Source organism: Silene latifolia, chromosome 9 (assembly GCF_048544455.1).
Source record: "Silene latifolia isolate original U9 population chromosome 9, ASM4854445v1, whole genome shotgun sequence".
In the NCBI taxonomy this organism is placed as follows: domain Eukaryota; kingdom Viridiplantae; phylum Streptophyta; class Magnoliopsida; order Caryophyllales; family Caryophyllaceae; genus Silene; species Silene latifolia.
In genome coordinates, this window is record NC_133534.1 from 200337208 (window position 1) to 200361279 (window position 24072).

The 24072-nt window shown below is 38.5% G+C and overlaps 1 non-coding gene across 1 annotated transcript; it reads left to right on the forward strand.

Annotated features, from left to right (window-relative positions):
• Positions 1 to 23104: 23104 nt before the first annotated feature.
• Positions 23105 to 23211, forward strand: LOC141602829 (small nucleolar RNA R71). Its single transcript, XR_012524737.1, has one exon. It is a non-coding gene; the product is annotated as a small nucleolar RNA R71 (small nucleolar RNA).
• Positions 23212 to 24072: the final 861 nt, after the last annotated feature.

Consider the following 24072-nt stretch of genomic DNA (forward strand, 5'->3'; position numbering starts at 1 on the left):
ATTCTTGACGAAAGCGTTTAACAATTGAGGATAAAGGTACCTAGCTTGACACAACTTGGAGGTGATTTATTGGTATCCTTCTAGGCTTAGTAGTTTGAAGAAATTGCATCTATGAAGGAGTGTGTACCCTTGAATTGCTTCCCTTGTAGATAATTTCTGCCACTTAGATGAGTAAAGTGGCTATTCTTTTGTAGATGCATCCATTACTTGATTTTGTGTGCTTTAATGTTTGGATGTGTCGCCATTTTGGCAAGACCCACCTTGCCTTGCAAGAAGGCATCCTACCTCATGGTTGTCTTGTTGTGAGTTGAAGGGGCGGAGTGAGACCCGCTATTTGTCTCACATCGGCTATATTAGTAGGTTTGGGGATATTTGATGTGAACATTATTTCCACACATTTAGTCCCCGAATTGAACCCATTTTGCATACTATTATAACATTCCATAGCCATTTTATCCGTCAAATGCTTTCTATTTTGCTTTCCTAGTGCATTTCGTATGTTTTGTAGGAAAGAAGATAATAAGGCGGAAATTCCCGTCTTTCTTGCATATTTGGAAGCTTATTGATGATATTAGATGGACTAGTATGAAGAGGAGGCAAGAATGATGACCAAGGATGTAGGAATAAAGAGTATATAGAAGGATCATAGGGTTAAAAAGCAAGGATGACGAGAAGGAAGTCAATGCAAGAAGAAATTGCTCGGAACCAAACTAAGAGTTCCTCCTTTGGCTCTTAAAGTATGCTAGATAGAACGGCGTCAAAAAAAATGTGATCTAAACTTTTGAATCACTCCAATAGGAGTCCGGATGAGAAAATGACGTCCGTTTTACAATCTGAGGTCAAACAAAGAAGCTGTCCGCCAATCCGCTCGTCCCGAGACCAATCCGCTCGTCTGCTACAGGAATCCGCTCGTCCCCCCTCCAAATCCGCTCGTCTTCCCTCCCTATTATCCGAGCGTCCCATGCTCAAGACGCTCGTCTTGAAGCCTTGTAATCCGCTCGTCCTGAGGCCAATCCGCTCGGATTCCCTTACAGCAACTTTCGTTTTCTTCTTTCTCCTTGAAAGATGCGCATATTTTTCAAAGACCGGCGAAAAGGAGACCGGAGTATCTCTTGAGACCGGCGATTCCCTACCCAAAAAATTAGCATTGTTAAATTACTATTTTACCCTTGCTTAACCTAATGATGCTCTATTATATATACCCCATTTGTAATAATCAAACCATCAAGTTTTTATTAGGTTAAATCAATCCTTCCTTAGATTATATTAGGAGTAGATTAGAATAGATTATCATTTAATCTTTTCACAAATTACACATTAATCTTTCCTTAATTATTGTTCAAGCTTATTATTGAGTAATTCAGGTTTATTATTGGGTAATTAGAAGATTATTGGGTTTATTGGGAGATTGACAACCTTCCATCAATCATCAAGTTCTTCTATTATTCTTTGCATTATTATTTTGGAATCTCCATAGGTATAATTCTCTTAATCCTTGTTTTAATTATTGTTAATCTTTCTTACTTGTTCGTCATGTTTGGCTTTGTTAGTATGATTGACAACCTTATTAACATGTTAAACTTGATCATGAGTGAGTAGTTACTTAGCTAGGATTAATGAGTAATTATGGGAAATAAACATGGGGAATGATTCATGCTTAATCTAATATGCTTCCATAATTAATTTGCTTGCTTCTTGTGATTTCAACTTATGCACATGTTATGTTTGATGAAATGCTAAGCCTATGAATCCTTGCATTTACAACCATCACTTATCTTTTCAATGAGACTTGTAAGACATAAACCAACTCGAGTCTCATTAGACCATGCATATAGTTGTATAGGGAGGATTAATTCGACTTGTAGGTGTTGTACAATCTAATCGATTCGGCTCCGGGACCCAAACCTTCCTAGGATTGTAAGATATAAACCAACTTGATCCATCACAACAATAATTGCTTGCATCTAGTAGGAAACATGTTTGTATGATCAACTCCCATGAATCCCTTATGAACCCATGATATCCTAGCATTTTTAATCAATTGTTTACATCTTTCCTTTTGTTTCTTGTTTATTGCTTTTATTAGATTAGAATCATCAACCCATTATAATTGTGACAACCCCAAGCACAACCATAATTAGATTGAATAATTTGAGTAACCACCGTCCCATAAATTGACCTCTACTTACCACTAACTAGTTGTATGTTGAGTATTATAAATGAGTTTGATTGGGTGTACAACGACACGCCCCATCGGACGCGTGGTTCGATGAGGAAGCCGAGCGTTTCTTGCTTTAGATTGTTTTTGTATGCGCAGAGAGGGACGCACATCCTCATGTCGGCCCATCCATCCTGTGTACTGGGACGCCCGAATTTCGCAACAGCATAAAATTTTTCTTTGACAATTAGATAGGGACGTGCGTCCATAGGGATGGTACGCCCATCCGGAGTATTCGGGACACCTAGGCCGATACTAGGACGCCCGAATTTTGCTTCAGCTCAAATTCTTTCAATCCTCTTGCCTCCAACTCCCACAAGTTGAGGCCAACTCGTTGGGATCATCCTTTTGGCTCTTCTATGGCTTCCTCTTCTTTCATTAAGTAACATAGGCTCTCTCTTAGCCTAGGCAAAAGCTTCCCCACACTTGAATTTCATAACCTTCACACATCAAACTTGATTTGTAACCCACCCTCACTTGCTCTCGTGTCAAAAATTTTACTTAAAACAAGGAATTAAAAACAATGCAATTACAAGGGGTGGTTTAGGGAGGACTCCACCAAACTCTCCTCCATTTCAATGCTTCTATCATGGTGGGAGAGGCTCAAGGCGGATGGCCTCAATTTCTCCTACAAAAGCTCCTTCATAGCAAGGTTTGATCCATTGACCGTTGACTTTAAACCGATTCCCATCTTCCGACATTATCTCAAAGTCTCCATACTTTCCGACATTTGTGATCAAAAAGGGACCCATCCATCGTGAATTCAACTTTCCGGGGAAGAGCCGATATCGAGAGTTGAATAGAAGGACTTTGTCTACCTTATGCAATGCTTTTTGCTTGATTCTTTTGCCATGAAGCAATTTGGTGAGTTCTTTGTAGATCTTTGCATTTTCATATTAGTGAAGTCGAAATTCTTCCAATTCTTCAATTTGCAAGATCCTCTTCTCTCCACTTAGCTTGAGATCAAGATTGAGAGCTGTGATTGCCCAAAAGGCTTTGTATTCCAATTTAAGTTGCAAGTGAGAAGCATTCCCATAGACTAACTTGTAAGGTGAAGCTCCTATGGGTGTCTTATAGGCCGTCCTATAAGCCCAAAGAGTGTCATCAAGTTTCATACTTCAATCCTTACGAGTCTTGTAAACAACCTTCTCAAAAATTTGCTTGATCTCTATATTGGAAACTTCTACCTGACCACTTGTTTGAGGATGGTATCCCAAGCTGGCTCTATATTGAACACAATACTTTGTTAAGAGAGATGCAATTTTCTTCTCATGGAAGTGTTCCACCATCACTAATAATTTCTCTAGGAACTCCAAACCTTGGGAAGATCACTTTTCTTAAGATCTTGGTCACCGTTTTTGCATCGTCCGTTGGAGTAGCAATTGCTTCTACTCACTTTGATACGTAATCAACGGCAACTAGAATGTACTTGTTGCCTTGAGATGATATAAAGGGACCTTGGTACTCAATTCCCCAAACATCGAAGATTTCAACTTCCGAAATGCCTCGTTGTGGCATCTCATTTCTCCAAGATATGTTCCCGGTTCTTTGGCAAGGATCACAATGAAGGATGAATTCTCTAGCATCTTCAAACATGGTAGGCCAATTGAAGCCCAATTGTAGGACTTTGGCAACCGTCCTTCTTGCTCCATGGTGTCCTCCATATGGGGATGAGTGGTAACCTTCCAAAAATCCATGAACTTCCCATTGTGGCACAGACTTATGGTAAAGACCGTCACTACATGCTTTGTAGAGATTGAGATCATCCCAAAAATACCTCTTCACTTCAAATAGGAATCTCTTTCTTTGATTGTAGTTCAAATTCGGAGGAAGGACTCCTCCTACAATGTAGTTTGCAAAATCGGTAAACCATGGTGTTGTGTGTTGTTCAAGTTGTGTGTGGATGGCCATTAGAACATCATGGAGAAAGGAATCATTGATTGGTGTATCTTTTTCATTGTTGTCAAATTGAATCCTTGACAAGTGATCCGCAACTATATTCTCGGCTTCTTTCTTGTCTCTTATCTCTAAGTCAAATTCTTGGAGCAACAATATCTACCTCAATAAGTGTGACTTTGATTCTTTCTTCACCAAGAGATGTCTAAGAACACGGTGGTCCTAGAATACTGTCACCTTTAATCCAAGTAAGTAGGAGCGGAACGTGTCCAAAGCATACACTATAGCAAGAAGTTCCTTTTCCGTGGTATCATAGTTGACTTATGTGGCATCAAGGGTTTTGCTTATATAGTATATTGCATGTAAAGCTTTCCCAAACCATTGACCAAGAACCGCGCCAACGGCATAGTTGCTTGCATCACACATTATTTCGAAAGACAACTCCCAATTTTGCGGTTGAATGATCGGTGCCGAAATTAAAGCTTCCTCGATCCTATCAAAAGCCTCAACACACTCATGAGTAAATTGAATTTGGCATCTTGATGTGACTCATATTTACACACATTTAGTCCCCGAACTAGCCTCGTTCATATGCTTTCTTGCATGTATTAGGGTCGTTTCTATCTTAAGCTTCCTACTTTGCATATTCTATGAGGTTTTGTGCCCTTGGTAGGGAATGAGCGCTAGCCTTGCATGTATAGATCAAAACGGAGCAAAATTGATCGCATCTAATGATCAAGCATCAAAGAGGAGAGGGATACTAAAGGCCTAAGTAGATAGAACAAATAAATGGGAAATGATGAAGGACCGCCAAGGCTCCTCAATGATCCCCCCCTCTAAAATGGCAACATATCTTAATTGATATCTCAAGGATAACATGTGCCTAATGCTCTTTTTCATTAAAAAGAACAAAATTGTTTGTAGCTCTTAAAGCTATCTTCTTGGAAAATAGGTGTATTTCTAAAAGATAGAGTGAGAGAAAATTCTCTACAAACATGTTTTGTAGTATAATGACATAAGAAGATGTTCTAAAAGTCATACATGTGTTACAAATAGAGTTGGTTTTTGGAATTATCATCTAGCGAGTGAATTGTTGCTAGTGAACCAAATCGGAAATTGTTACAAAGAAGTCTTGGTTTTATAATCCGTGATAGATTCTATACGCAAAGCTAAGAATGATTACTTTTAAATATTGATCTCTTTGAAGTAAAGCTTTCAAGTATAGAATAACATAGATGATCACATGGTGATGTTAATCAAATCAAATCATGTTAGTAATTACCGTATTTCATTTTGATGAAACATGGCAAGTGATATTAAACCGCTTTTCTAAATAGGTATTTAGAAAAAGATGTGTGTGTGTGACACTAATCTTAGGTTTAAGTATGTGAATTCTAACATGCAAAGTAAGTTTAAGGGATCCATATGTGGTTTTAAGCTAAGCATTAAGACATTGTAAAAAATATCCTTCCCGTTCATGTGATAATAGAAAATGGTTGCATTTGATTTTTCAAAAGAACCATAATTATACATGAAGTTTAGTGGGAGCTGATTTTTAGTTCTTGTGATAATAGAGAATGGTTTCACTCGATTTGTCGAAGAACCATGTTTATTCATGAAGTTTAGTGGGAGCAAAAATTGTCTTCACATATTTTTCATTGGGAATGATGTACCAATGTTTACCTCCGTAACGTTGGGAAATCATTTCCAGATGAAAGATTAAGGTGAGGCACATCACATATTTGATATCCGGATCTATGGAGATAGACCTAAAAGGGATATTGGCATTATGTCAAAAGTCTTATGTTGATAAGACTCTTCGTCTTATGTTGATAAGATCCTTCGTCATTTCAGCATGAATAAATCCAAGAGGGATTCTATTCCAATGGGTTGTGGGATTACTTTGAACGATTCACAGTTACCCGCTGAATCTGAAATTGTTAAACGAATGAAACCGATTCCCAATGTTTCCGCCATTGGATCGACCTAATGTCCTAAAATATGCGTAAGCCCTGATAAATAGTATGCTTTAAGCAAGACAAGTCAATCCATGTGAGAGTCAATGGATAGCCGCTAGATACATCCTTGAATTCTTGAGAAGGAATAAGGATTCGTACTTATGATTGATAAGTACATAAAGTTTTGTATATAGGATTACTAAAGACTCGAATTTCTTAGGTTGGTCTTGTTGTAAATTGTCAGAAGTGCGAATAGCAAGAATAACCTTGAAAGGTCAGTCATTGTGAAATCTACAAATAAAGTCTGAGTACTTTGTGGTAACGATAAGATGGATTGTAAAGGAACTGGAAATAAATCCTTTAAACCATGGATTATATTACATGTTATTTGATAATAGTAGGAGCATCTTTCAAGCAAAGGAGCCCAAACCTGGATTCAAGTCTAGACATGTACTTAGAAAATTCATGTAATTATGAGATTACATCGAAAGAAGCAAATTATAGTTTATGAAGTTGGGGTGATGGTTATATTGTATAATTTTTAACCAAGTTTTCATTTAAGGTTTGATGAAACCACCATGAAGTAACATGGATTTTATAATCTTGAGATTATGAGATATGAAGCAATAATATTGTATTGATTGTTCATATGTGATAATCGCATTTATCGTTTGAGTTTTATTTTAAAACTCTTTTATTACTTTGTTATATCCAAATAGGTTGTAAGGAAAACAATGAACCCTATTAAAGTGAATTGGATTAACATAGTATTGGCCCCTAGTCACTTATATGAGGTGACGTCTCCTAGTGACTAAAGTCTGAGTTGATTGATGGCAAGTTCAAGTGCCATAGGGTCATTAGAGATGACTAGTCGATCACATAGGCAGACTGTATGGGACACTCTGTCGGGCAGTGGCCGCTTATAGAGTTCTGGTAATTTTTATATAGCCTGGTCGTGGCGAGAGAAACTATAGTATTCTTTTTGAGTCGATTCATTAACTAGAGACTGTTCGCCCAAGGTGGCACATTTTCTGATTGAATTTGATTTTTGCTCCACGACTTCCGTATATGGAGTGCAAATGGGCATCTTTGGGGTCATGATGAGCTGTGGCTATTCGAAGGGAATAGTGCGATAGGAATTGTCCACCCCCTTGTTAAGGTTATTTAAATCTGAGTGCCACTCGAGGAGTAGTGAACTGGAAATGCGTGGCCGCGCTCAGAAGGAATGTACGACAGATAATTTCGGTCAAACAGTTACTCTCGAGATCAAGGAAACCACTCTAGATATGATAACATGCAAGTACGACCTGTGAGTCACCTTGCATTGAGTGGGAGATAGTAATAGGACAAGAGAATTTGTGACGCACACTTGTGTCGGACAAGTGGGAGATTGTCGGAGTATGTGTCCTCAACAATAGTGCGATCACGTATTTAAATCTTATGATAAGAATACATAAGAGATGATACATTATATAGTCAACTGATCAACATTTATCGGTAACGATTGGCTGACTAGAGTTTGACGTTACTGTCGTTTGACGGTGGTGATCAGTTGATCCCTTGAGTCACAGCTATAGGATGGAACCCAAATATTTCTGATCAAATGTATTTGATACAAGTTGATCAGTCCCTTTTATTTATATATATAGGGTCGGGGTCAGGTGCGAACTAAAGTTCAGTACGAACTGTACGAACTAATCAACAGAATTATATTAACAGCAAAATTAAATCAAACCCATCGCTCGTGAGCCCTGACTTCCCTCTCCCTTATCCTTTATATTTATCCACACCCCACCTAACTTTCCATCTCCCTCATCTACCACCACCAGTCAGCACCACCATCCGTCGTAGCTTTCCAGACGACCGCCGGAGATGGTGCTATTCTTCACTGACGACGCAGACCAAGCCAGGAAGCCGCTGCTTTTCTTTTGTCGCACCACCCATAGGTCTTGTGGTGTCCGATGGTGGCGCGTTGAATCGTGTCGTGTCGGGGATCGGGGGTGCACCAGAGAAGGGAAAGAGCAGAAGGTCCGATGGTGTATCGTTGGTGAGAGAGGAGGCTGCAATTGAAGGCGAAAGCAATATAGATGGTCGTTCATGGGCTGGGTAGTCGGTCCGGTGTTAGACGGGGTGGGTCCAGTGGTGATTTTAGTTCAAATTCATATTTTTATTCAGCTTACATGCTAATCAGATATGCTTTTTTTGGTGATTTTACATCTCCTAGGTAAGTCAGAGTTCTCGTTTGAGCATGCTGGTAATATTTCTTAATTTTCTGCTAATTACATTTACATTATGAATGTGATATGGAGTTTAGAACAAAGTTAAGGATTTGAATTTAATTAGGTAGTGATTGATTTGAGTATACATTGTTAATAAAGTATGGTTGAAGAGGAACTTCAAATGATTAAACTGAGGAACATGGAGGAGGAGGATGAAGATGAGATAACATTTGAGTTGTGGAATTATGTATGTCCACCATTGAACTGGTTAAAAATGCTTGCCAATGAAATCCACTGGAGTTTTGTTTTTGGGGTTGTGTCTGTCTATGCAATTAGCCACGGTTTAAGTAGTTCCCTTATTCGTGTAGGTACGAGTATTACACGAAGGATGTGCGTAAATTGCAAATCCGAGGAGCAAATATATCAGGGTGTTACTTATGTAGAAAATATATAGGAATTATTATTAGGATAATAATAATGGTAAGGGTAAGGGCATAATAAAATGGGAGGATGTTCACCAAGATTAATCCTAATAATAATTCCTATATATTATTATTAGGATACATTTACAAAATAACATAACCGATACACATAATAATACTTCATATACACATATTATTACCCCTAGATACGCATGTTATTACCCTTAGATACACCTTCTAATAACCAAGATGCACATGTTATCAAACATAGATACACATATTAGTAACTTAAAGGAGTGTATCTAGCCAGTTAGAGATATGTTTCTAGCAACTTAAGGGAGTATATCTAGCTAGCTAAAGGTGAGTATCTAGCAACTTAAGTGAGTGTATCTAGCCACTTGTGTAGGCTATTATGGCTGGTTGAAAGTAAATGCTTAGATTTGATGGTGAGTGATGCAATACGGGAAAGGATGAGACTGAGGCTAATTCTGACCTATTGGCTGAGGATGGTTATGGCGAGGGAATGTGGTTGATAGATGAGACAAAGGTTTGGGACTGCGGGATGGGGATGGGGATGGGGAAGTAAGGCTAGTAGTGGGTCAAGGAGGAAGGGGCAGGGTTTAGGGACTTGAGGGTTGGCGGTGGGTACGACGATCATGGGCGAGGACTTGTGGTTGGGCTTGTGATGGGTGGAAAGATTAAAGTTTGATTGAAGGGTAGATGTCATTTTTACTATACTAATCTTAGCAAAAGGGAAAGTGGAAGACATATAACTGCCTGAATAGGAAATCGGAATTTGGAAGATATCAAGGAAATGGAGGGACGAAGAATCAAAATTCTTGATCAGTGTATCCGAAAGGGTTCAGATAACTATGTGGAGTTGTGGACATTCTTCATTATATTTTTCATTGTTCCTGTTGAGGTCTTAGATTGGTGCTGTTGTTCGCCTTAGTTATGGAATTGGTACTCTTCTTCTACGTCTTCCGTTTCATTTGATTGTTTACATTTTCAAAATAAACTATCATTTATTCTTGCTTTTAATTTAGTGGTTTCGATTTATTATTTACTCTCTCTGTCCCGATCATTTATTCACCTTTGGTTTTGGATTATGATAGCCCGTCTGTGTTTTGGTAACACGACTATTGAATAGATATACTTTTACTCCCTCCGTTCGAATCATTTGTTTACCTTTGATCAAAATACGAGAACAGAAAAAGTAAAGGAAGTTATTAGTTATACAATGGGTTTGGGTGGTGTTTATTGTAGTTTAATTAGGAAATGATGATGATTTGATGTTTCTTTTGGTAGTTGAAAATAAGGGAACATGAAATTACTGTATATGGTATAAGGCAAGAGTTAGGTATTCGATTTATTCTTAGGTGCTTTTCGAATTATGGTATTTGTAGTCGTGTTTCTGTGGATATTGGGAACTTAGGAGGTTGGGTTCAGATATTTAAGGATTAGTATCGTCACCGAATATTTGGAGTGACCTATAACCTTCTAATCGATGATAAAGTGTTAGTTTCAAAGTAATTTTGGGGTAACAAACTAGTAAGAAATAATGTTCCTTTTTTTGGAGGAGTGTTTATGTTCAAGTCATCCTGTTACTTGTCAGTAGATATCCAAGCCATCTAGGCTAGGAAGTGTATTAATAAAGCTTATCGACTACGATTTCATGCGGCTAATCGAGTAAAAATAAAGTTTAAAATGATGAGAACTTGACAATGGTCAACACTGGAAAACTAATAGCTACGGTATGTCGGTATGTTCTAATAATCTGAAGTCATAACTTCATCAGGCATACTATTTACCTATTTTCACTTTCATTATTTTGTGAATTGGTGGGAGCTACTCATGTATAATAAACCAGTATATCTTGATTAGATGTTGAATGCATTCTCATGTATAACACTTGCGGAGTTGCAACCGAGTATCTCTTATACGGACAAGCGAGAAGCGGCTTAGCTGATATCAACAAGGTTCACCTTTGACCCATTTTTTCTTGGGCCTCACCTAATTCGAAATTCAACTTTCTTTTTCAAGGAGTCGCTAAATCATTCGACTTTGACCCATTTTTTCGGCAATATAATTAACTTATAAGTTCAGAGTTTTTATAGATTGAGTATCAAAGTTAGATACAGGAAGGAAATTTGAGATGGGCGTAATAATGAAATAGAAGTTGGTTAACAGTCCTTTTTTTTGGAGGAATGTTTATGTGGATAGTTTATTGATGTTCTGAAGGTGAACTTATTTGTGGTGGGTGTTTTGCAGTGACAATAGTCTATCAAGTGCAAATGCTTCGCAAAAGCCGGCCATGTATCAAGATTCCAATGGGGTGGATACATGAAGTACTGTTACTAGATACATGTATGAATAAAACTAGATACATGTATGATTTATGTATCTCACAATACTGATATGTGTATCTAGACTAAGTAATATGTGTATCTAGGTAATGAAGGTTGTGAATCAAGCACATTTCATTTTCAGATTGTCAAAATAGTTAGCTGCAATACATTTTTGTGCACAATGTAGTGATTAAGGAGACCTGTGGTGTTCATTTCTGAGTAGTAATTCGACCTTGATGTATAATAAAGCCTTAATGACCGCTTTCTCTGGTAGTATTGTGCTATTGTTTCTGAACTTAATCTTAATTGCATTTCCGCCTGCAGAACAAGGTCGCTCCTCAAGTTACTCACAGAAGAACTAGAAGTAGAGGGCCTGAAGGCTATGAGATTACGAAAACTAATTATTGAAAAGTGAATGATCTGCATACACCACAATTCAAGCAAATGACCGAGACTCATGCCAAGGATCAGTTGAATGCGGTTGCTGGTTGAGTATGATGCAATGGTGACTCCTGTAATATTCTCAGGCACCGACTCCCTCAAGTCACCCCAAACTCTTGTGAGAAGTTGGCCTGCTAGACGATCTCGAGACTTTATTCGGTTCGTCCTAAGGCCAAAGAACGTGAAACTAAAGCCGATATAGATTGCCTATAATAGTGGAAAAATCAGAAGAAAATTAAATGTACGGCTAATATTTGGATGTTAGTTAAGAATTTGAAGTTTTGTGTGGACAAAGATGTTGTACCTTACACTGCCTACATTTCATGATGTACAATTCAAGATCAATCTAATAATTGAACAGCACAGATTTTCTGCCAATATATAACAAGCTGCATCCACAGTTGTCTAAAAAAAAAAAAATTAACAAGCTGCATCAAGAAATAGTGAGATGATATTAACTTCAATGAGTGTATCTAGCTAGTTTAATGTATGTATCTAGTAGCTTAAATGAGTGTATCTAACTAGTTAAAGATATGTATCTAGTAATTTAAAGGAGTGTATTTAGCTACCCATATATGTGTATCTAGTTAGGTAATAGAGTGTATCTAGTTAGGTAAAGATGAAGTGTATTTAGTAACTTAAAAGAGTATATTTATCAACCTATTGATATGTATCTACTAACTTAAACAAAGTGTATTTAGCTAGTTAAGTAAATTTATCTAGTAACTTATAGGAGTATATCTAGCTAGTTAAACATATGTATCTAATAACTTATTGGAGTGTATCTAGTAAGTGATAGATATGTATGTATCTATTAATTTAAACGAGTTTATCTAGAAACTTAGTGAGATTAATATTGGGGCTACACATTTTGGATTTGAATTATTTTGGTCCGAGTTATTTCGGGTAGATGTCACTTTCGATCGAGTAATTTTCGGACAAGTCATAAAAACGCTTTGAGTAGTATTCCCTCCATCCCTAAAATTTATTTACCTATCCCTAAAATTTATTTTATTTATTTTGACGAGTACAAAGAATATTTAACATGCTTGGTCAATGCTATTTATTATGATTGAAGATTCATTGAATTCATTCTTTGCTAAATGTTTATACTTTGCTCGAAAAATCGGAACTTTCTTGTCTAAATGTTAATCTTGTAGCACTGTAAAACATGTTTGATCAGTCTGCAGCATCTGTGCTCGAAAAATCAAAAAATTATTGTCTAGATGTTACTTCTGCAGCACTATTTTGAACTTTTGATTAATCTTGTCAATCCTGTGACTGGTTTAAATCTTAATTGGTATCGAAGAACCAAAGCGAGAAGATAGAAGCCGAAATCGTAGAGCCTTTCAAGAAATTGGCAATTTGGTTAATTTTCAGAATGTTCCCATCATCAAGTAATTTATAGTCTTCTTTTTTCCGAAAATAAAACTTCATGAAATGAATCTTTGTGACTTGAAATTGTTAATGAGTTTTTCGATAGTTGTCATGAAATTATAATATCAGAATAGTAGAGATGTGTGTGATGGCTAGTCACATACTCAAATTAGTGAAGTTAGATATACAAATTAGTACACCCAGATACACAAATCACCAGCCACCCCTTAAAGCCTCCACTACTTACCACTCACCTGGCCGTCGTCCACTAGCATCCTGACGACCACTACCATGACTCATTCTTCGCGGGCCTTCAAGCATGTGTATCTGGGAGTTTTACCATGTGTATCTCGGCTCGTATTTTGTGTATCCATTGCCCCCACCACCACCACCACCACCACTGCCACCAGTACCACTATCACTACCGCCACCACCACCGTCACAACAACGATGCCACACCACCACTATAACGCACTACCCATGCCAGCGAAATCACCGGCTACTCAAACTCTCCCTCCTGGTGCCGCACACACAACCCTCTCACGAGCGACGCCCAAATCCACCGTTGTCGACACATTTCCCCAACTCCACTGCTGCCTCTCACCACGGTGACCACCATAACGACCACCTCTCATCATCGCCTTCGATTCACAATCTCATTTCACTCACTGACGGAGCAACACCACCGGGCACCGGACCTTCGGCCATTTCTTTTTGCAGGTGCTCCTTTCTCTTCCCCGACATTAATCACCTAAACGCGCCACCATGGGCATCCAAGCGACTTACCTCAGTGTCGACTCACTGTCAAAATACGAGCACGACAAAGAATGTAAATCGTTATCGTTATTTTTTTAATAATTCGATCTAATTGCTAGATCTACAATAAGCGAAGAAAAGGTGGGATAAGTACTGTGAGCATGAAACAACTCGGTGTCAGGTTCCTCTCTGGCGTCGGGGGTGATGCGGATGATACGACACAGGCGAAATTGATAGAAAAACGAAGAGGAGAGAAGACGTCAGCGCCGGTGAGGAAAACAGAACTTAGAAGGCCGCTAACAACGCCGACGTTATTGGTGTTCGCCGGTGACAGTGGTCGGTGGAGGTGTGGAGATGCAAGAGAATGGCGAGGGAAGTTGGGGTTTAATATTAGGGGTAGAATAATGTACGGGAGGATTTAGAGAAGTAGTGGGGGTGTGAACTGTCAACACTCAACAGGACCATAGATGTTTTTCATCCAAGGGTTATTGCTTAGTTCGTAAGTTCGCACCGAACTTTAGGTTCGCACAGGATCCTATTTTATATATATATATATATATATATATATATATATATATATATATATATATATATATATATATATATATTTGGTTGTGTGAGTTAGTTGAGGTCGAGTTTAGAACTCGAGTCAACACAAGTTTATTATTCAATTATGCGATGATTGAATAATGAAATTTTATATCTTAGTGTAATGTGATTAAATAAGATTTAATTTAATAATTAAGCGTTAATTTATTAAATTAGTCGAAGTATTGTATTTTTTGAGGTAGAGGTAATTGGTTTACAAAGGAATTGTAAATTAATTTAATTGCGCATTGTAGGACCCATTATATATTGATATAATGGTAAAATATAACTTACAAGTTAAGTGTACATTACTTATTAATTTGTATCATATAATTGTTGTATGATCATATTAATACTTAATTATACAAGATAATTAAGCATACGATTTAAAGGCATTTGTGGGACAAATACGAAAAATCAAAATGGACCTATTTTGCATGTGGTAGCCGGTTTTGTGTGCACTAGGGACAATGATGATTGTTCTTCTCAATATGATCGAGGCCATTTGGTGTTCACAATTAAACATATGTGGTCGTTGGTCAATGGTCGATACAAAACACAATTTATACTTCACAAACAACTCTACAATTAGTAAAGAGGCAAGTAAAGGTCGGATCCCAAGGGACGGGTATTGAAATGAGAATTCTATTGTAACTAGTAGTGTCTAAGGGGTGTCACAAATTGGGTTGATGTAGAAGGTTACTAAACTAAAATAACAATGAAAATAAACTAGCAAGATGAATAAAATAAGGGGTGTAAACAATTGATTAAAGGCACTAGGGTGTCATGGGTTCATAGGGGAATCATGGGATATGATCATACAAACATGTTCTCAAATTATAAGCAAGCAATTATTGTTGTGATGGATTGAGTTGGGTTATATCTTACAATCCTAGGAAAGTTTGGGTCCCGGAGCCGAATCGATTAGATTGTACAACACCTACAAGTCGACTTAATCTTTCCTACTCAACACATGCATGGTCTAACAAGACTCGAGTTGGGTTATGTCTTACAAGTCTCATTGAAAAGATAGGAGATGATAGTAAATGCAAGGATTCATAGGCTTAGCATTTCATCAAATATAACATGTGCATGTATTAAGATCAAAACAAGCAAGCAAATAAGATATGAAAGCATATTAATTTAAGCATGAATCATTCCCCATGTTGGTTTCCCCTAATCACCCATTAAACCCTAGCTAAGAGACTACTCACTCATTATCATATTGATCATGCTAGAAAGGTTGTCAATCATACTAACATAATGAAACATGATGAATAAATGAAAGTAATTAGCAATAATTAAAAAGGGATTAAGAGATTATACCTACTAATGATTCCAATAATAAAGCAAGAATAATAGAAGTACTTGAATCCTAGATTGAGAGGTTGTCAATCTCCCAATATAACCCAAATAATCTTCAATTACCCAAAATAAAGTAAGAACAAGAGAGAGATTAAAGAACTAAAACTTGGATTAAAACTTGATTATTACTTGATTACAATATTGAAGAGAGATTTGATCAATATTAACTACTCTAATTATTGATAAGAAGAACATGCTCCTCTAATTAGACTAATGGGGTATTTATAGTGAAAATTAGGGAGGATGCATTAGGGTTAACTAAGGGCTAAACTAGTAATTACACTTTTTAAGTTGAGCAAGGAGACTCCGGTATTCTCCGAGAGAAGGGCTTCTCTTATCGTGGCTCGAAGAATGAAAACGTGCTGTACTGAAATCCGTGCGGATGGGAGTCGGGACGGCCGGATCTGGGCTGGAGAATCCGAGCGGATTCTTGGTCAAGACGCTCGGATTGGCGAGGTGGAATCCGAGCGGATTCCTTTGAGGGACGCTCGGATTGGGCTGGACGGACGGACGGATTGTGTACAATCCGTTCGGATTGTCTGGCAGCATCTTTTCTTCTTCTTTTCTTCCCTTTTCTTCATGAGTTCCTTGGGGATTTCCTTGGGGGCTCAAGGATCCTTTCTCAACAATGTTCTTCTACTATGCTATGTACAAAGGCCTTCTAGTCTTGTCCCTCCTTGATGCTTGGTCATTGAATACGATCAATTTAGCCTCGTTTTGCCATGAAAATGCAAGATTCTTACTCCTCTCCTACCAAGGGATCAAAATCTCAAAGAATATGCAAAACAAAGAACTAAAGATAAGAAATGACCCAAATAGGCACTAAAAAGCATGGAAACAATGGTAATTCGGGGGCTAAATATGCGCCAATTATGGTCACATCAAATATCCCCAAACCGAACCTTTGCTCGTCCCGAGTAAAGAGGTGACAAAGACTAGGACCAATACTAACCTAACCTAATAATAATAGCCGATATGAGACAATTAGCGGGTCTCACTCCGCCCCTTCAACTCACAACAAGACAACCATGAGGTAGGATGCCTTCTTGCAAGGCAAGGTGGGTCTTGCCAAAATGGCGACACATCCAAACATTAAGCACACAAAAATCACATAATGGATGCATCTACAAAAAGAATAGCCACTTTCCTCATCTAAGTGGCGGAAATTATCTACAAGGGAAGCAATTCAAGGGTACACAATCCTTCATAGATGCAATTTATTCAAACTACTAAGCCTAGAAGGATACCAATAAATCACCTCCAAAATGTGTCAAGCTAGGGTACCTTTGTCCTCAATCGTTAAATGCTTTTGTCAAGAGTAGACTTTCTACCATGCACAAAAATGGATACGATGGATAAAGGGATCAATAGTATTTGAGTTACATTTGGGAGTTTTCTTTTGTTTTTGTTTTTCCCCCCAATTTCTTGTGGCATTTGACATTTGAGAACACTTTCTTGCCATTTCTTTTTGATTTTTGGCATTTCAATACTTGACAACTTTCAACTTTTTGCATTTCTTTTTGAACATTTTCAAAGTCACCCCAATTAGTAACGAGGGTGCCTTGTATTTGAAGCTTTAGGAGTTCTATTTTTGCTCCTCTTTTCATTTGATGCATTTTTGCAAACTTTCTTTCATTTTTCATTTCATTGAACTCAAATTGATTTCTTTTTGTGCCCATTCCCTTTGATGACAAAAATGTATGGTAGAACATGGATGAATGATAGAAGTATGCATGGTTTCAAGGGTCACCTTGGAATAAACGGTAGCCAAGGAGTTATCACACCACAAGGTACTCTTGACTCGGCCGTAAACCATGGGTCAAAGGATACTAGCATGACACATCCTAGGGTGTTTTACAAGTATTCTAACAGGCAAAGTCTTAAGAATAAAAAGCATCTACTAGGGCCTATATACACTTGTCAAGCTTCCCAAGTAGACGGTTTCACAAAATTTTTCTAACATGCAACTACATGCCATGATGCAACTAACATATAAACATCCTAATGCATATGATTCTACCAACTAGTATGACAAATAAACTAAATGCAATCCTAAGTTCACGTTGTTTTACCGCATCAATCAAAATAAAGCCACATAGTCATTAATATAAAGAGGAAAAAGGAGATTGGAAAGATCATACCATGCGGTCTTCAATATCCTCATGTCTCGGATGTGGCGTAGTCGATCAAAGTGAACAAGGATGAAACAAACACAATATATACAAGACAATATATACAAAGGAAATGAACTTGTTTTTGGATTTTTCAATTTTTAAATTTTTATGATTTTTTTGAAATTTTTCAATTTTTATGGTTTTTGAATAAAAGTTAAGTGTTAGAATTCCCATCCCCACACTAATATGGGCATTGTCCTCAATGGCCAAAATGATGGAAATTATGCAAAATGATGCATGATTTCTATACTAAATGCAATTCTACACTAAGCTATACTACATGATGCATGGTTTTTGTTATGACGGAGAGGATAATTTAGATTACCTCCCGTTGTGTATGCATTAACTTCCCCAAACCAAATAAGACACTATTGCTAATGTCAAAGCATGGGTATAGTTCATGCACACACTATGCTATGCATGAAACTAGATTGTCATTTTGGATTTTCAAAAATGGGAACAATAAAGAACACCTCAATGGTACCGAGGTGTGAGTCCTTTGATGTTGCTAGGACTAAACCAACAATGATCAAAATGAAAATAAAATACAAAGAGATATAGACAAACCATGGGAGTGTAGGAGTCTCCAAGGCTAGTCTTCCATCATGCTATCATCATCACCACTTCCCTCATGAGAAGTGGTCACATTGCCACTTTCCTTGGCACTTTCTTCATCACTTTCTTCATTATCATCTTCACCATCTCCTTCTTCATCTCCACTTGCTTCTTCCTCAATATTATCATCAATTTCTTCACCATTTCCAACAACCTCATTGTTTTCCACCACGTCCCTAGATGCACCCGGAAATAAGGCTTCTCTATCCGCCCAACTAGGCAAAGGACAAGATGGATCAAGGAGTCCTTGCCTAGCTAGATGTAAGAGGGGAGGATATTGATCCAAATAAGCATTCTTCCGATCTTCATAAGCTTGCTTGTGCATGGCTTGCATAAGAAGAGTTACATAGTCTTTCCCAATTTCAATTCCTTGCGGTTTGAACTCTTCATATTCATAGGGGTAAGGCGGTATGACAATGGAAGAGGAGGGAGTTTCATGATCACCCTTTTGTTGTTGAATGATGTACTCGGCTTCTTCGGATAGGGGAAGTAAATAGTTGGTCCGGTGGACACTAAGACGGCAAATCTTTGCGGGTAAAGTGAATGATCGAGCCTCACTAGTAAGCCACCCATACTTGGTGTCAAGGGGATTGTGAGCAACCCACTTAAACTTGTTAATCATGATGGACATATCAATAATATGGCCACCTTCCTTTGCCTTGTACTTGCTATCCTTATTGAAATTAGGATCAAAGTGCTTGGCTAGGACCGTGACAAGGCCGTCATTAACAATAACGGTTTGACCCTTCTTCCCACTATCTACATGGAGCCATCTATCAACCAATAGCCTCAAAGAATTGTAAGGCTTGATGTGAATTCTTCCAATATTCAAAGTTGATTCACGGAGAATAAAATCGAGTCCCGTGAAATGATTGGTGTCTTTCCTAGCAATTATGGTATTTCCCACAACTTTGTGCCATACTCTTATGCCCGGATGATGGACCAAAAGAGAACGACAAGCATGAAAATCTTCAAATTTCTTCCCGGAGATTGCCTCCCAAAGAGGCTCGGGGTCATACTTCCCATATTGCTTATAATATTTATGTTCATCGCTAAGACCCAAAATTTCACCTAATTCCGGAAAGGTAATGCGTCTACTAGTGTTAGCTAGACGAAACTCAATATTTTCCCTATTCTCAACTTTTGTCACTTTTAAAGAACTTAAGAATTCCAAGACAAGGGAGGGGTATGTTACTTCCTTCATTTCAAACAATTTCTTCAAACCCATGGCATTGAAAAAGACTCTTGTTTGTTCAAGAACACCCAACTTCTCTAAAGCATCTTGACATATGAATTTGGTGGATTGAATTTGTTTCATAGCAAACTTGACAAATGTATTTCTATGGGTATCGGAAATGAAAGTTACCTCCGGATAATGCAAGAGTTGATCGATTACCGGAGTAGAAGGTGATGCTTCCATAGAAATTTGTTGTTGTTGTTGCACTTCCAAGCTTGGTGTTGATACCACCATTGCCAAAGCTTTCTTTGCTTGTAGAGCTTTTTGCCTTTGAGAGAGAGCCTTTGCTTTTGGTGCCTTTGTTGCCTTTGTTGCTCCCTTTGTTCTTGCCATTTGATGAACTAACCAAGTAAAGAGTCAAAAATCTTCAATTTGTAGAATGCCCAAATCGATTTTGAAGGTGAATGGCTTTGCCTTTATGAGAACAAAGATCGACTCAAAGGGTGAAGAATTTGTGCTTGGTTTTGATTGTTAATGAAGATGGAGTGATTGATTTGTTGTTTGAAAGATGGTTTGATTTGATTTTGGTGAGTTTTGTTGAGGGTTTTTGTTTTTGAGATGGAGAGGATGAGGGTTTTGATGTTGTGGGTAGTGTTTATGAATGAATGAATGAATGAATGAAGGTGGGATGGGTATTTAAAGAACTCGGCAATTTCAAAACGCAGGGACAATCCGTGCGGATTGGGCGCAATCCGTGCGGATTGGGCGCAATCCGTGCGGATTCTACAGCTTCAAAATTTTCAAAATCCCGCCTAGAGACGGGCGGATTCTAGGGAATCCGCTCGGATTCTTCTGTGATGGGACGGGCGGATTTCGTGCAGGACGGACGGATTCTAGTCCAGAGATTTTTCTTTGTTTTTCTTCAGCTTCAAGACGGGCGTCTTTTTCAAAAGACGGACGGATTCGTGAGACGGCGTCTTTCCGTAAATCCGCTCGGATTCTTTGTGATCAAGAATTTTGCAAATTTCAGCTCGCCCAAGACGGGCGTCTTCTCACTGGACGCTCGGATCTTCTTCAGACGGGCGGATTCTCTGAATCCGCTCGGATTGGTCCTTGTGCACACGTGTTCAGCTTATTCGCGCACAATGCATTCCCTTATCATTCTTTCTTTCTTTCTTTCAAATCTTGTGTTCTTCATTGTGGGGGCACTACTAAGGCATGAATTGCCTAGGCAATTTCCATCCCCACACTAAGGTAAAGCACTACACATTAATTAAAATTGTTAATCCCTCCCTCACTTCTCTCTTTTCATGACAATTATTTTGATCAAAGTAGATAAAATCCAAAAATGACAAAAAATGCAATACAAAAATTGAAAAGTAAGTTAGGGAGTTAGAAATATTTACAAGTGGTGGTTTAGGGAGGACTCCACCAAACTCTCATTCTTGATGAGATGTCAAGGGGCATGTTCAAGGTGTTGTTGATGTTGCTCAACACCTTGAAAAAGTAATCAAAAGCTTGTTCATTGTTGTGGTAGAGGTCCTCAATAGACCGTGGCCCTTGTTGTTGATCATGATTGATGGCATGCCCAATGTAGGGATTAAAGATCCCTTCAAATTCGTCGTCCCAAAGACCACAAACTTCATTGAGTTGATCATTGAAAATCTCTTGCTTAGATGGAGACAACTCTCCCAATTTCTTCTCTTGGCCAATGAGGCCATCATCTTCTTCCTTGGTTGATTTTGATGAGCTTTGCAAGCTCTCCTTGTCACAATTCACTTGCTCTTTGAATGGAGCATCTTCAATTTTCTTCCTCCATTGGAGTTCCGATTTCTTCCTTTCATCTTTTCGGCTATAATGATCAATCATGAAACATGGTTCATGCAAACGAGGAGCTCTCATGGTTTTGTCAAGATTAAAAGTTATGCTTTCATCTCCTACTTCTAGAGTGAGCTCTCCATGTTTCACATCAATCACCGCACCCATGGTGTGTAGGAAAGGTCTTCCTAAGATGATTGGAATGTTGGAATCTTCCTCCATATCAACAATGACAAAGTCTAACGGGATGAAAAACTTCCCAATTCGCACGGGGACATCTTCCCATATCCCTAATGGTGTCTTCGTCGATCTATCGGCCATTTGAAGAGTGATATTGGTGCATTTAAGCTCTCCCATTCCCAACCTTTTACTCACCGAGTACGGCATGACACTCACACTAGCCCCTAGATCACATAAGGCTTTGTTGATCGTCGTGTCGCCAATGGTACACGGTATTGAGAAGCTTCCCGGATCCTTTAACTTTGGAGGTGAACTCCCTTGAAGTATTGCACTACTCACCTTAGTGAAGGCGATAGTCTCAAGTTTCCGGATTGACTTCTTCTTTGTGAGGATATCTTTCATGTACTTTGCATAGGCCGGAACGTGATTGATTAATTCCGTGAAAGGAATTGAGACTTCTAAGTTCTTCACAATCTCCATGAACTTTCCAAGTTGATCATCAAATTTGGGCTTGGCTTGACGACTTGGAAAAGGAAGTCTAATCACAATGGGCTCCTTTTCTTTGGCTTTGTCTTCGTTTTTCTTTGAACTTTCTTCTTTTGATGATTCCCCTTCTTTGGGACCTTGCACCACAACTTCATTCTCAACTTGCTCCTTCGGTGCTTCATATCTTGTACCACTTCTCAAGTGAATGGCACTAACCGTTTCATGTCTAGGGGGATTACCTTGAGGTGGTAATTGCCCCTTTTGTCTTTGTGAGCTTGAAGATGCTAGTTGGGTCAATTGTGTTTCCAACATCTTGGTGTGAGCTAGAATGTTGTTGATGGTGGTGTCTTTTGCTTGGCTATCTTTTTGCATTTGGGAGAAAAATTCTTGTTGATTCTTTTGCATTTGGAGGACCGCTTTTTGGACATCAAAACCTTGGTCATTGTGGTGATTGTATGGATTTTGATTTTGGTAGCCTTGGTTTTGATTGAAAAAGGGTCTTTGATTTTGATTTCTCATGGGTGGTGGAGTGTATGTTGTTTGAGGGTTTTGAACATTTTGGCTTTTGTATGAGAGATTTGGATGGAACTTGGTGTTTTCATTGTAAAAATTTGAATAAGGGGTACCACTTTTGTAAGCTTGGAAAGCATTAACTTGTTCGGTTGTTCCCCTACATTCACTTGAGTCATGACCCAAGGTTCCACAATTCTCACATATCCCGCTTGGGATTGATGAGGATGCCGTCATGGCATTGACATGATGCTTCGATGATTTTGAGTTTTCCTCAAGTCTAGCAATAGCTTGTTCAAACTTCAAGTTGATTGTGTCAATGTGAGCACTAAGTTGAGCACCTAATTGAGTAACGGTGTCCACTTCATACTTTCCTCCTCTAGTAGCCTTGCGAGGCCTACTATATTGTGAATTATGGACCGTCATTTCCTCAATCTTGTTCCATGTTTGATTGTCATCAACTTCGGTGAACATTCCATTTGATCCCATATTGAGAATGTTCCTTGAATCTTCATATAAACCATTCCAAAATTGTTGCACTAAAAACCATTCGCTAAGTCCATGGTGAGGACATGAGCGACAAATACCTTTGAACCGCTCCCAAGCTTCATACAAAGATTCTTCATCCCTTTGCTTAAAACCCGTAATTTGAGCTCTTAGCATATTGGTCTTTTCCGGTGGGTAGAATTTTTTGTAGAAAGCTAGAGCTAGCTTCTTCCAAGAATCTATTCCAAGGGTGGCCTTATCAAGGCCCTTCAACCATTGCTTTGCGGTGCCGATTAACGAAAAAGGAAATAAGACCCATCTTATTTGGTCTTGAGTCACGCCCGTTTGAGAGATAGCTTCACAATAATCGCAAAAGGTTTCCATATGAGAATGAGGGTCCTCACTAGGCATTCCCCCGAATTGGCTCCTCTCAACTAGTTGGATGAAGGCGGACTTGGCAATAAAGTTTCCGGTAAGATGTTGTGGGGTAGGAGTACCATTTGGTAAATCCTCCTCGGTGGGTATAGAGTGTGACGAGAATTTAGGCATTGTAGGTGGATTTTGTGTGGTATTGTTTAATGGGTTCTCTTCTCCTTCTATTGCGAAAGGATTGACAAACTCACTAGTGGGTTGAACAACTTCACCAACACCTCCCAAATTCCTCCTAACAAGTCTCCTATTATTCGTCAAGGTTCTTTCGATTTCACGGTCAAAAGGTAACAAATCTCTTTGTAACCTTCTAGACATGCAAAATATCAAACAACTAGAAAACAATTAGAACAAACCTTGAGGAGTTTTACTTCCCCAAGGTGAAAAAGACACAACTAATAACAATAAAAGAAAGCTTAAATCAATTAAACACCGTCCCCGGCAACGGCGCCATTTTTGATCGAGGCCATTTGGTGTTCACAATTAAACATATGTGGTCGTTGGTCAATGGTCGATACAAAACACAATTTATACTTCACAAACAACTCTACAATTAGTAAAGAGGCAAGTAAAGGTCGGATCCCAAGGGACGGGTATTGAAATGAGAAT